Raw genomic sequence first — 13521 nt, 5'->3', positions numbered from 1 at the left:
TAAAGAGGTTGTAAGAAAAACTGGCTATGAGTTGGTAATGTTTTAGAGTTGGGTGACGAATTGCAATGGAAAGTAGTTTCATTATACTATTGTTTACTTCTGATAATTTCTAAAACAAATACTTATATTCTTACAGTATGTAGCATAAAAATGAAAATTTCACAAAAGCATAAGTAAAAAAATTAGAAAACATTTGAACAATACAATTAGAAATAAACCCTAAAACTGCTCTTTATACCAGGTACAAAAGAGATCAATCAAGAGCTTGAAGAAAGGTAAAACTCCCAACTGAATGTTCATATGAAGAAAACCCAACAGAAATGAGGTGACACACAAAGTATTCAACACCATCAAAAAAGTAAAACTAATTTGTAAAGGAAGCATCAAAGTTATTTCTATACTCTTATAAAGATCTATATTATATGCCCCCACTGTCATAGAGCACACCAATCCAGTAGCCTACTTCAAACCCGACTTTTTTGCAGCTACGATGCATTCCTTTGTTACCTCAACCTTGTAGAAAAAGAGATGGTAGATACAAAAGTACCTGTCTTATCCCCTTAAAAAAAAAAAAAAAGTCACACGCTGTGTTAACTAGGAATTTGGGTGGTCACTGTTTCAGAGCAGGCCAATGCTTTGAACTTTCAAAGAGAAAAATTAGACCATAATGGATTTTAAAAATAGCAAACTCCATTCTACAACTTTGTACCTTGAGAAAAATCCCTATCAGCAATAGTAACCTGATCAAAATTAGAAATTACTGCTAGCAGCTTTACTTCTACTTGAAACTATTTCATGATTTTCTATTACCTGGTGCTGCTGAACATTAGTTGGGTGATGAAATCTCATTATTCCAATTTCAGACCCAAAATGTATCCTTATCACTTTTTCTCATACCTGGCACCTCTGATCATCTTATTACTCCTTGTAATTACAAATACAGACTTATTTATACAACCTTGTAAAATAAAACTTAAAAGTTTCTCTTTTAAAATACTAATGTACTCTGTTTCCCAGCCTATATAACCTCCCAATTTCCATACCCTCTCTCTGAACCTGCATGTTCTATTTGTAACCTTGCCATTTCCTTTCTAAGAAGTTAATAAACTGACTTGCATTCAGTATAATTTGGCCTAAGAAAAAAAAATTTTTCACAGAACAGAATGCCTAAACCAGTAGCATGGAAGATAACCATGAAGAAAGCTCCATGCTACTGGATCGATGAAGGCAGAGACCTAACCTCTATAGTTTATTGTCAGAGTCTTCCCATAGCAGTGGAAAAGACCATTCTGTCAACATATCCAGATATGCAATTCAACTGCTATTTTCTTAACACACAAAAAAAGAATGGACCATGTGTGTACTCTTGCACAGAAGACATTCACTTCTTACAATCCTTACATGTTTAATTTTAACATTACAGATTTTACACTAAAAGTGCTACAGATATAGCCATTATGGCAAATGGACTTTCCCTCTTAAAAGATAGTATCTGACAATGAACAAAGTCATTTTCATTTTCCATGTGACTTGGAATACTGCAAGAGAAGTTGTATTTTGCCTTAGATGTCTCACTTACAGCATGCAGAAAATAACAGACTTTAGCCACCTGTGAAGAAAGAGCCAGAATAAGGGTAATAGCTATCACTCTGTTAATTTTCTGAAACTTGCTGAAAGATTTTGTGACTGTGATGTATAACTTCCTTAGTACTATGCAACTGCTCTGCGCATATGTACAGAGCTCTGTGTATACATAAGAATGATCTTGGCATGGCTGGGTGGCTTAGTCAGTTAAGCAGCTGCCTTCAGCTCAGATCATGATCCTGGGGTCCTGGGATCAAGCCCCATGTCAGGCTCCCCATTCAATGGGGAGTCCACATCTCTCTCTCCCTCTGCCTGCTTGTGAAAATCTTGAGAAAAAAATGATCTTAGCATTACAAGTACAGAAAAAAAGAGCAATACTATAATTTGGTGCATACTATAAACAGTTGCCCCCTGAACATGCAGGTTAGAAGTCTCCATCCCCCATGTAGTTGAAAATCTGGTGCAGGAGTGCCTGGGTGGCTCAGCTGAGTGGCTGACTCCTTTTTTTTTTTTTTTTTTTTTAAGATTTTATTTATTTGATAGGCAGATCACAAGTACATAGAGAGGGAGGCAGAGAGAGGGGAAGAAGCAGGCTCCCTGCTGAGCAGAGAGTCGAATGCGAGGCTGGAGCCCAGGACCCTGAGATCAGGACCTGAGCCGACGGCAGAGGCTTTAACCCACTGAGCCCCCGAGTGGCTGACTCTTGATGTAGGCTCAGGTCATGATCTCAGTGTCATAAGTTCCAGGCCTGCATCAGGATCCCTGCTCAGAGGGGGAGTCTGCTTGTCTCCTTCAACCTCTGCCCCTCCCCCATTCATGAGCATATGGTCTCATGTACAAGGGCACCCGTGCACTCTCTTTCTCTCAAATAAATAAATAACTTTTTAAAAAAATAAAAGCCAGGTATAACTTTTGACTCCCCAAAAACTTAACTAACAGCCTACTGTTTACCAGAGGCCTTAACACATATTTTGCATGTTATATGTATTATATACTATAAACTAGATGAAAAAATGTCATTTAAAAATATCATCAAAGAAAATACTGTACTTAGCAGAAAAAATCTGCTTGTAAGTGGACCCCACATGGTTCATACCTATACTATTCAAAGAGCAACTGTAATCCTATATAACCTATTTACTTTTCAAAGACTCAATTTTTTAATCACCCTGTATCTTGCCACACACTCCCCAAAAAACTGTGAAGTCTGTGTGTTTATAAATATTTTCTTATGTCACCAATACGAAAAGACAAACTGAAAAAGTCCCTGCGGTATATTCAAACAGAACTTTGGTATCATTATTTAAAGAGCTCTTAACTTTTAGAAAACCTAACAGTTTAAAAGAGAAGGAGAACACTGGCAGCAACCTCTTCCATCTCAGCCACAGCAGCTTCTTCCTGGACACATTGCCAAAGCAAGAGAAGCAAAGGCAAAAATGAACTATTGGGGGGCGCCTGGGTGGCTCAGTCGGTTAAGCGGCTCCCTCTGGCTCAGGTCATGATCCCAGGGTCCTGGGATCGAGTCCCACATCAGGCCCTCTGCACAGTGGAGGGCCTCCTTCTTCCTCTCTCTGCTTGCCGCTCTGCCTACTTGTGCTCGCTTGCTCTCTCTCTCTCTCTCTCTCTCTGTCAAATAAATAAATAAAAATCTTTGAAAAAAAAAAAAAAAAGGAACTATTGGGACTTCATCAAGATAAAAAGCTTTTGCACAGCAAAGGAAACAGTTAACAAAACCAAAAGATAACCCACAGAAGGGAAGATTATTTGCAAAGGACATATCAGATAAAGGACATAGCAGATAAAATATCCAAAATCTACACCCAACTCATCAAACTCAATACCCAAGGAACAAATAATCCAATCAAGAAAAGGACAGAAGACCTGAACAGACATTTTTGCAAAGAAGACATCCACATGGCCAACAGACACATGAAAAACTGCTCAACATCACTGGGCATCAGGGAAATACATATCAAAAGCACAATGAGATACCAGCTCACACTTGTCAGAATGGCTAAAATTAACAGGTCAGGAAACGACAGATGTTGGCAAGGATGAGGAGAAAGGGGAACCGTCCTACACTGTTGGCTGGTGCAGCCACTCTGGAAACAGTATGAAGGTTCCTCGCAAAGCTGAAAATAGAGTTACCCTATAGCCCAGCAACTGTGCTACTGGGTATTTACCCCAAAAATGCAAATGTAGTGATCCAAAACGGCACACACACCCCAGTATTTATAGCAGCAATGTCCACAATAGCCAAACTATAGAAAGAGCTTAAATATCCATCAACAGATGAATGGATAAAGAAGATGTGTATATGTATGTATGTGTGTACACACACACACACACACACACACACAATGGAATATTATGCATCCATCAAAAAATGAGACCTTGCCATTTGCAAAGACATGGATAGAACTAGAGGGTATTACGCTAAGCAAAATAAGCCAATCAGAGAAAGACAATTATCATATGATCTCACTGATATGTGGAATTTGAGAAACAGGGCAGAGAATCATAGGGGAAGAGATGAAAAGATGAAACAAGACAAAACCAGAGAGGGAGACAAACTGTAAGACACTCTCAATCTCAGGAAACAAATTGAGGGTTGCTGGAGTGGAGGGATGTGGGGGGAATGGGATGGCTGGGTTATGGACACTGGGGAGGTATGTGCTGTCATAAGGGCTGTGTGTTGTGTAAGACTGATCAATCACAGACCTATACCACTGAAACAAATACATTATATGTTAATAATTTTTAAAAATAAATAAAAAAAATTTTTTAAAAGAAACAAAAAGATTATTCTGATGACCTGACAACTAATAAAACAAAAATTAAAATAACTGGACATCATTTTTAATTATCAAATTAACAAATATTAAAACTGATAAAAACCTGGGTGCCTGGGTGGTTCAGCTGGTTGAGCCACTGACTCTTGGTTTCAGCTCAGGTCATGATCTCTTAAGTCGTGGGACTGAGCCCTACCTCAGGCTCCGCATTCAGTGCACAATCCGCTTGAAGATTCTCTCCCTCTGTCCCCCACCCCCGCATGCACGTGCTCTCTCTCTCTCTCTCTGTCAAATAAATAAATAAATCTTTCAAAAAAATGATTAAAAACCAATACAGACAATGGTGTAGTAAAAATGGCATTTTCATAAATTATTAGCTATATAAATTTGGAAAGCAATCAGGCAATCTTATCAGAACTTTAGAAACAGTATAGTCTAGAACACAATAATTCTAACTCTACAGTTCTAGCCAAAAGAAATGATCCAAAACACAGAATAAAGGACATAGTGAAGCAAGATTCCTGTCATGCTTTAATTTATAAAAGAAAAATACCTCAGTAATATGGGAATAATAATGACATAAACATTAGACTTAGAGTCATCCAAAGTAAAGAGCCAGGAATAAAATCTGTGTATTTGTCATTATTATAACTCCTACTTGCAGATTTTTAAAATGCCAAATATTAAAAATGTTTATACATTAAATTTAAAATGTATCATTTTCAGGACAGAACTGCACAACAGGCTCCATGCTCCGTGCTCCACTCTGCTTGAGATTCTCTCTCCCCATCTCATTCCTCCCCGATTATGAGCACACTCTCTCTCTAAAATGAATAAATCTTTTTTTAAATGATAATTAAATGTATTATTTTAAATACATCAAGTATTAAACTACTTATTTATTATCTGATGTAATCTAAAATTCAGTAATCCTCATTGAGGATGTATCAAGGAGTATTCTTATAATCTTCCAGAAAGTATATGTAAAATATTGTGTTATGTTTCAGGTGTATATTATTCTGTAGAAAAAATCCTTAGGTTTTTATCAGAATCTTGAAGATGCCAAAAAAGTAAAGAAACACTAGTTTGGAAAAATGTGACATGCCTTCAAAGTACACTGTCTTCCTGGACACCTTATACACTTTGCTAAGACTTACTGCTTTAAAATCAAACAACTCAAACAGACCAGTTTACTCAATTTTATTCATCATGACTCCATACTGTAATAACATATACCAAGAGTTTAGCCCTAATTCAACACATCAGTTTTATATAAAAAGAAAGTCCCAACATACAATTAATCCCTGGCTCTGTCTTTTATAAAAAGTCATCAACTAATCTTAAATCACTTTTTTTTTTTTAAAGACTTATTTATTCATTTCAGAGAGAGAGAGTGTATGGGCACTAGAGAGATGGGGAAGGGGGGCCCAGAGGAAGAGACTCTCAAGAAGACTTCCTGCTGAATGCGGAACCAGATACAGAGCTTGATCTCTTGACTTGGGTCAAAATCAAGAGTTAGATGCTTAAGGGACTAAGCCACCCAGGCACCCCTTAAATCACTTCTTTTAAAAGCTGGCCAAAAACTCGTTTGTGAATTATTTTTTAAAAAGACAGAAATTCTCAAAAAGTTTATGCAGAACACTATACTATTTTATAAAAACTAAGGAATTACCATATACAATTTGGCATATCTACATCAGGAACAGTTTATAGGCTTTTACGTAGTTTAAATGGAGATTTATGAGACAGAAGGTAAGGAAGAGCACCTAAATAACTCCTACCTCTTCTGTACGATTGTCCATATCTACGCTCAATTTCTAATGGTGCAGTGGTAACTAGGTACCCATGCTTTGCTAGGTGAAAATGGCTTTGAAGCCCAGGTACCTAGACCAGACTTGATCTGTTAAAAATTTAGATCTTGGACACTGAGTCAAGTTACTTATAGAGAACTCAGATAAAATGAGAAGCAGAATTACAAATTATGTGAAAAGAAGAAGAGACCATAGAGAGAAAAAAGACTGTAGAACCCACAGTACTGTGACTTTCTAGTTTCAGGTCCAACTCCCCATGTATGTAGTTAAACTGCCTATTGCTGCCTTTCAGCCAACCCTAATTGTACTTTAGCTAGTTTCAGTAATTTAATTTCTGACTAGGATAAAGTCTTTGGGCTTAACTCTAACCCCATTATAGTATTTTTCTCCATGGATAAACCAAATTTGTCAAATACGACTTGCCTTGTCTTAAAATATTGCCTGGTATTCTCCCTTTAAGTACAGACTCTAATAAAATCTTAACTCTTAATTATAACATATTAACATCTATCATCTAGGGAGTGCCCAAGACATCAAACAAACATGAAAAAACTGATAACTGGCAATATGTATGTTAGTGAGATTAAGTTTGCTCCCATAAACAACTTAAAGTTAACTATTGCGTACTGGCATTTCCAGTTTAGACTGGACTGCTGCCTTTAAAAGAAAGAGGAAAAAAGAAGTAACATAAAAGAAATTATACTAACATTCTTCCACATTCCTCAGTAAACCCTATTTAATAAAATTGCCTCTGCATCTTAGAGTTGAGAGAAGGCAATTAGAAGTAAAGCTGAACACAGAAGCACAAAATATACAGAAAACAAATACAAAGAAAAATAATTTGCTATTCCCTAGAAAAAGAGAAACAATGCCAAACAGAACAGAGTATGTATACACGTATGTACTGGCAGGTAGAGGAGGGATGCTAACACAACAGAGAAAAGCCGAACAAGGAAAGTGAGAATCAGGGGCGCCTGGGTGGCTCAGTGGGTTAAGCCTCTGCCTTCGGCTCAGGTCATGATCCCAGGGCCCTGGGACTGAGCCCCGCATCGGGCTCTCTGCTCAGCGGGGAGGCTGCTTTCTCCTCTCTCTCTCTGCCTGCCTCTCTGCCTACTTGTAATCTCTGTCTGTCAAATAAAATAAATAAAATCATTAAAAAAAAAAAAAGGAAAGTGAGAATCAGCTGAGGTACAAAAAAGGGCAAAAGATTTTTCTATAGAAAAGAAAGATGAATGGATAAAGAAGATGTGCACACACACACACACAATGGAATACTATGCAGCCATAAAAATAACTGAAATCTTGCCATTTGCAATGACGTGGCGGGAACTAGAGGGTATATGTTGAGCAAAATAAGTCAATCAGAGAAAGACAATTATCATATGATCTCCCTAATATGAGAAAGTTGAGAGGAAAGTGAGGAGTCTGGGGGATAGGGAAGGAAAAATAAAACAAGATGGGATCAGGAGGGAGACAAACCGTAAGAGACTCTTAATCTCACAAAACAAACTGAGGGTTGCCGAGGGGAGTGGAGGAGGGAGAGGGTGGTTGGGTTGTGGACATTGGGGAAGGTATGTGAGAGGGTATGTGCTATGGTGAGTGCTGTGAAGTGTGTAAACCTGGAGATTCACAGACCTGTACCCCTGGGGCTAATAATACATTATATGTTAATAAAAATTAAAAATTTTTAAAAAAACAGTTGCAAGACCGTTTTCCTTTTCCAAATGATTCAACTGTCTAGAAAAAAAAAGGAATCTAAGTGTTCATCTGAGTAACTAGGATAAAGTGCCAAGCAAAACAAACATATATTAGACATATACAAAAGCAAACATTCAATGCTTCAGCGGAAATGTGAATTTTATCTTGGGGTCTTATCATCATATGCTAATACATGCTGGCAACAACTTGCAGACACAAGATCTGTATTACAAACAAGGTAGTAAGTCCCATCAACATATGCCAAGAATTTAAAGCTTAATGTCTTTGTTCTAAGAAATCAGTCAATTAACTTGATGACTCTACATATACTCTATCTCAGGTGATGATGATGTGCCCAGTACTTACCTTCTCGAGGCTGAAAAGTGATTCTCATTTTTCTTCCTCCCTCATCCTGTGTGTCACACTAATCACCATACCTGGTCAATCGAAACTCTTTTATTACTAAATATGTGTTCCTTTATTCCTAATACTACTCTATTTCAGACCCTCATTATTATCTCTGGAACACTGCAAAACCCTAAACAGTTGTTTAAGTAACTACTCTTGTCCATCTTCCCTCTCCCAATCCTCCTCTCATTATCCTTTAGAATGGCAGACCTATGGAGTTGGTAGATCAACTCTTTATTTTTTTTTAAAGATTTTATTTATTTATTTGACAGAGAGAAAAGAGATCACAAGCAGGCAGAGCAGCAGGCAGAGAGACAGGAGGAAGCAGGCTCCCCGCTGAGCAGAGAGCCCGATACAGGGCACGATCCTAGCACCCTGAGATCATGACCTGAGCTGAAGGCAGAGGCTTAACCCACTGAGCCACCCAGCCCCCCACCACCCCCCACCCCCGGCAGATCAACTCTTGATCTTGGTTCAGGTAATGATCGCATGGATGAGAGATCCAGCTCTGCTCTCAGCAGGGAGTCTGCCTAAAGATACTCTCCCTCTGCCCCCTCCCTCGCCACCCCACACTCTCTCTCAAATGAATAAATCTTTAAGAAAAAAAGGTAGACCTGAGCACACTCCTTCCACATAAATATAAAAACCTTTCAACAGAAATAAAATTTTAAATCCTTAACATGATATAGGTGGCCTTTGAAAATCTGGTCCTTGACGACCTCTCTCAGCATTCTGCATATCACATTCAAACTCGGCTATAGTGCCCTTCTCCCTCACTACTAGCCTCACGCTCTCTCCGTCTCACTCTATTTCCTCCTTCAAAGCTTTTGCTTCTTCAGCCTGTAAAAGTAAAAGCCACTGATGTGCTCCTTCTTCTTTCCTCTCCTCACAGCCAGCACCTGGAGCCTTCTCACTCTTCAAAATTCAGAGAAGCTACAATCTAGTCTAAGATACCCTGCTTCTCGCTGCTCTTCAGCCCTGTTACACCACATTAAGTAAACATTCTCTGTATTCTAGAATTCTTGCACATATCATACTACCTAACGATCAATAATTTGTGCCCATCTATCTACCAGGTATGAGCTTTATGTATTCCTCATGCTTCCAGTAGTGTCTGATATAGAACAGAGCACGCCATACATAAATGTTGGCCAGATGAATGCATACATGAAATGTTCAGCTCCACTATCTGAAACCTCGCTTTTTAAATGGCACTAATGAGGAACCCCAAAATCAGAGAGAATATGTAGTACTTTCAAACTTTTCCACTCAGATGCTAAATATATTGATCAACACTTCTTGGAGGGCCTGAGTGGTTCAGTCAGTTAAGAGTCTAACTCCGGCTCAGGTCATGACCCCAACAACCTGCGATCGAGTCCTGGATCTGGGCTCTATGCTCAGCTTCTCCCTCTCCTCTCAGCTCATGCTCTCTGTCACTCTCTCTGCCTCTCTCTCTCTCAAATAAGTGAATAAAATCTTCAAAAAGCAAAACAAAACAACACTTCTCTTAATAGTTATCCCACTACCATTCCTTTTGAAAAAAAAATTGAAGGGATACTGGGCTAGCAATTTCTATGTATTCCTCCACCTTTAAGCTTTTACAGTTAAATGACACCATGTTTTTATGGTGTTCTTTGTTTGGTCTATTAAAACCATTCCTTTACTTATAAACACTCATTTCTTTGTGGCCATCAATAAATAAAGCCTCTTCAAAAGCATATGTACAGAATACATACATCATCTACCAACTACTCTCTGGAAATCGTAGCTTTCTAAAATAAATGCCTCCCGGGGAGCCTGACTGGCTCAGTCAGTGGAGCATATGACTTGATCTCAGGGCTGTAAGTTCAAGCTGCATATTGGGTGCACAGATTACTTAAAAATAAAATCTTAGAAAATAAAAATAATTAAAATAAAATAAAATGCTTCCTTGACTCTGAAGAACACAAGTTTCTACCATCAAAAACTTCAAAAAATCTCTATGTTGCCCCAGTCTTCACATTTCTTAAAAATTATTAAAAGGTAACTAACATAGAGGGGCATCTGGGTGGCTCCATCAGGTAAGTGTCCAATTTTTGGTTTTGGCTCTGGTCATGTATGGTCTCCGGGTCCTAAGATTAAGCCCCATGTCAGGTTCCAAGCTCAGCGCAGAGTCTGCTTGAGATTCTTTCCCTCTTCCTCCCTTTTTCCCATCCACCCAACCCCAGGCTTACCTGTTCTTTCTCTCTAAAATAAATTTTAAAAATCTTTAAAAAAAAAAAGGTGACTTAAAGGTAACATATACCATTCATTGTTTAGTACAAAATGTGTATGTCCTGAAATGAAGAACTGATTGATGCAACCTGAGAGGTCCAGACATTTTTAAAAAGGGGGTGCCTGGGTGGCTCAGTGGGTTAAGCCCCTGCCTTCGGCTCAAGTCATGATCTCATGGTCCTGGAACCGAGCCCCGCATCAGGCTCTCTGCTCGGCGGGGAGCCTGCCTCCCCCCTCCCTCTGCCTCCTGCTCTGCTTACTTGTGATCTCTCTCTCCCTGTCAAATAAATAAATAAAATATTTTTTAAAAATAATTAATTGATTAATTAATTAAAAACAGAACCTGGTGACAAATGGCACAGAAACTGGCTGTTATACATTTAGGGACATGTAGAAAACTTTACAACATAGTAAGTCACCACAATGAGTTCTCTGCAATTTAGAAACACTACATAGATATTCTAGAAAACTTCCCTTCCTATCATTCACAAAGTTTTCTTCACTTTGTTGGTTTGTTTGTTTTATTTTTTCCTAAATCCCACTATGTTTCACCACACAAGATTATTTATTATTTTATGAACTCGTTACCACCTTCCCTTTGTACTTTCTGCACTAATTTATGTTACTTTCTGTCTGGAATTATTATTTAAGCCTTTTTCCACAGGTCAAATTCCTAGTTATTCTGCAAAGTCCTTATAATCTCTTTGTATGCTTTATTCAATTCCTTAGGCAAAAGTAATCCCTCCTTTTCATTATGTTCCATAATACGCCATTCACATTTATTATTACGGGTATCCCCTATTTTTCAAAAGTCTGTGCTATGCCACTTTGACTTTATAAGACTTACATTAATACCTGTTTTACTAACTAAAAACAATCCTTAAAGGATTTTTGCTTTTATGAAAAAAGGCAAAAAGGGAAAGTGGTGTTCAGCATTTGCTTTGCACTGAGCCATTACAGAGGCAGCACACACCCAGAGCAGCATGAATGGCACTGCCAAGCTTCTTCCCAAGGAACTACACTGAGCATCTCCACATCAAGCCTCCAGAGCTTTGAACTATGTCTGTAACCATCTGTGCTTTGTCTCAGTTTATTTTGTGCATTTTTTATACCGATGAGTCCTAAGGTATCAGAAAAGTTTAAGAAAGGTTATTTTTTCAATCTGGAAATGCTCAAAACTTTCTCCATATAAATTAATGGTAACTGCTCTCTCAATTTTATACCAATTTCAGCTTAGGAAAAGTTTTACAGGAATGCTTTACTTTTGAAAGCTGCAGAAACCTGTACTTATGACATATATTATTACTATTTTCATACGTTATAAATGGGGGAAGAGACAGAGGGAGAGGGAGAAGTAGACTTCTCTCTGAGCAAGGAGCTTGACACAGGGCTTGATCCCAGGACCCTGAGATCAAGACAAGCCAAAGGCAGATGTTTAACTGACTGAGCCACCCAGGCGCCCAATCATCTTTCTAAATCGGAGTGGCATATGGAAAAAAACCTGCATGTTATGCTTCTTTGAATTCCCAGTGTCTAGCACAATGCTTGATATAAAATAGGTCCACAGTAAGAGACCAATACATTAATAAATGCTCTTCAACACTCTTTGCTACCATCCACTAAAAAATGGTTGTCTTCCAAAACTCAACAATCCATTTTCCAATTGTTCCTATCATTTCAGAATTACGTGCCTATTAGCTACCCTGAATAATCAAGAACAGAATATTATTATGCTTTTAAGGTTAACTATACAAATCAACAACCATAAAAAATCCAAGAAACAGGGAAGAGAGCTGACTCATGAGCACCGTTGAGACTGAACCGTGCCAGCCTACTTATATGTGGGATATAGCATAGCACTGTAAATATATCTTCTCTTATGACTTTTTTTAAATTAACATATAATGTATTATTAGGCCCAGAGGTACAGGTCTGTGAATAGCCAGGTTTACACACTTCACAGCACTCACCATAGCACATACCCTCCCCAATGTCCATAACCCAACCACCCTCTCCACCACCCCCACCCTGCAACCTTCAGTTTGTTTTGTGAGATTATGAGTCTCTTATGGTTTGTCTCCCTCCCGATCCCATCTTGTTTAATTTATTCTTCTCCTACCCGCCAAACTCCCCATGTTGCTTCTCGACTTCCTCATATCAGGGAGATCATATGATAGTTGTCTCTCTTACGACTTTCTTTTATTTTCTTTTCTCTAGCTTACTTTACTGTACGAATACAGTATATAATACACATAATATATAAAATACGTGTTTATCAACTTGTTTTTGATAAGGCTTCTGGTAAACAGTAGGCTACCAGTAGTTCAGTTTTTCGGGAGTCAAAAGTTATACATGGATTTTTGACTGTGGAAGAGTCAACATCAGTAATTCCCACATTCAGGGGTCAACCATATAGCACCCTCATATAAGGAAAACTGTAAAATGAGCTTGATGGAGAGAAATACCATGTTTCCAGAGGTGAAGATTCAGTATTATAAAAAGATCAATTCATCTTCAAAACAATATTTCACTGTAACACTAATACAGTCGAAACTGCATTTTGTTAGTCCTAATGTTAATGTGGAAAAACAAAGACTAACAATATTTATTCTACCATGTACTAAAATGTACATAAAGCCATAATAATTTAGAATAGGTACTAGAGTAAGAATAAACAGATGCAATAATGGAACAGAAAAAAAGTCAAAAACAGCCAAGAATTTAATGATGATCAAAACAGTATTTCGGGGGCGCCTGGGTGGCTCAGTGTGTTAAGCCGCTGCCTTCGGCTCAGGTCATGATCTCAGGGTCCTGGGATCGAGTCCCACATGGGGCTCTCTGCTCAGCAGGGGGCCTGCTTCCCTCTCTCTCTGCCTGCCTCCCTGTCTACTTGTGATCTCTCTCTGTCAAATAAATAAATAAAATCTTTAAAAAAAAAAAAAAAAACAGTATTTCGTTTCTTTTTTTTAAAGTGA

At 38.2% G+C, this 13521-nt stretch overlaps 1 protein-coding gene across 14 annotated transcripts in view; it reads right to left on the bottom strand.

Moving 5' to 3' along the window:
• The window catches only part of MLLT10 (MLLT10 histone lysine methyltransferase DOT1L cofactor), a 236313-nt gene that overhangs the window by 133876 nt on the left and 88916 nt on the right, over nt 1-13521 (bottom strand). Inside the window, exon 1 of one of the 14 annotated variants that reach the window (XM_032349588.1) lies at nt 4483-4526. The exons of the other annotated variants lie outside the window; for them this stretch is intronic. The gene's annotated coding sequence lies outside the window, so the exon portion shown is untranslated. Of the gene's footprint in view, nt 1-4482; nt 4527-13521 lie in introns of those variants that run through there. 14 annotated transcript variants of the gene reach the window in all.

Source organism: Mustela erminea, chromosome 6 (assembly GCF_009829155.1).
Source record: "Mustela erminea isolate mMusErm1 chromosome 6, mMusErm1.Pri, whole genome shotgun sequence".
NCBI lineage: Eukaryota > Metazoa > Chordata > Mammalia > Carnivora > Mustelidae > Mustela > Mustela erminea.
This window is presented reverse-complemented; position numbering and strand designations above follow the sequence as displayed.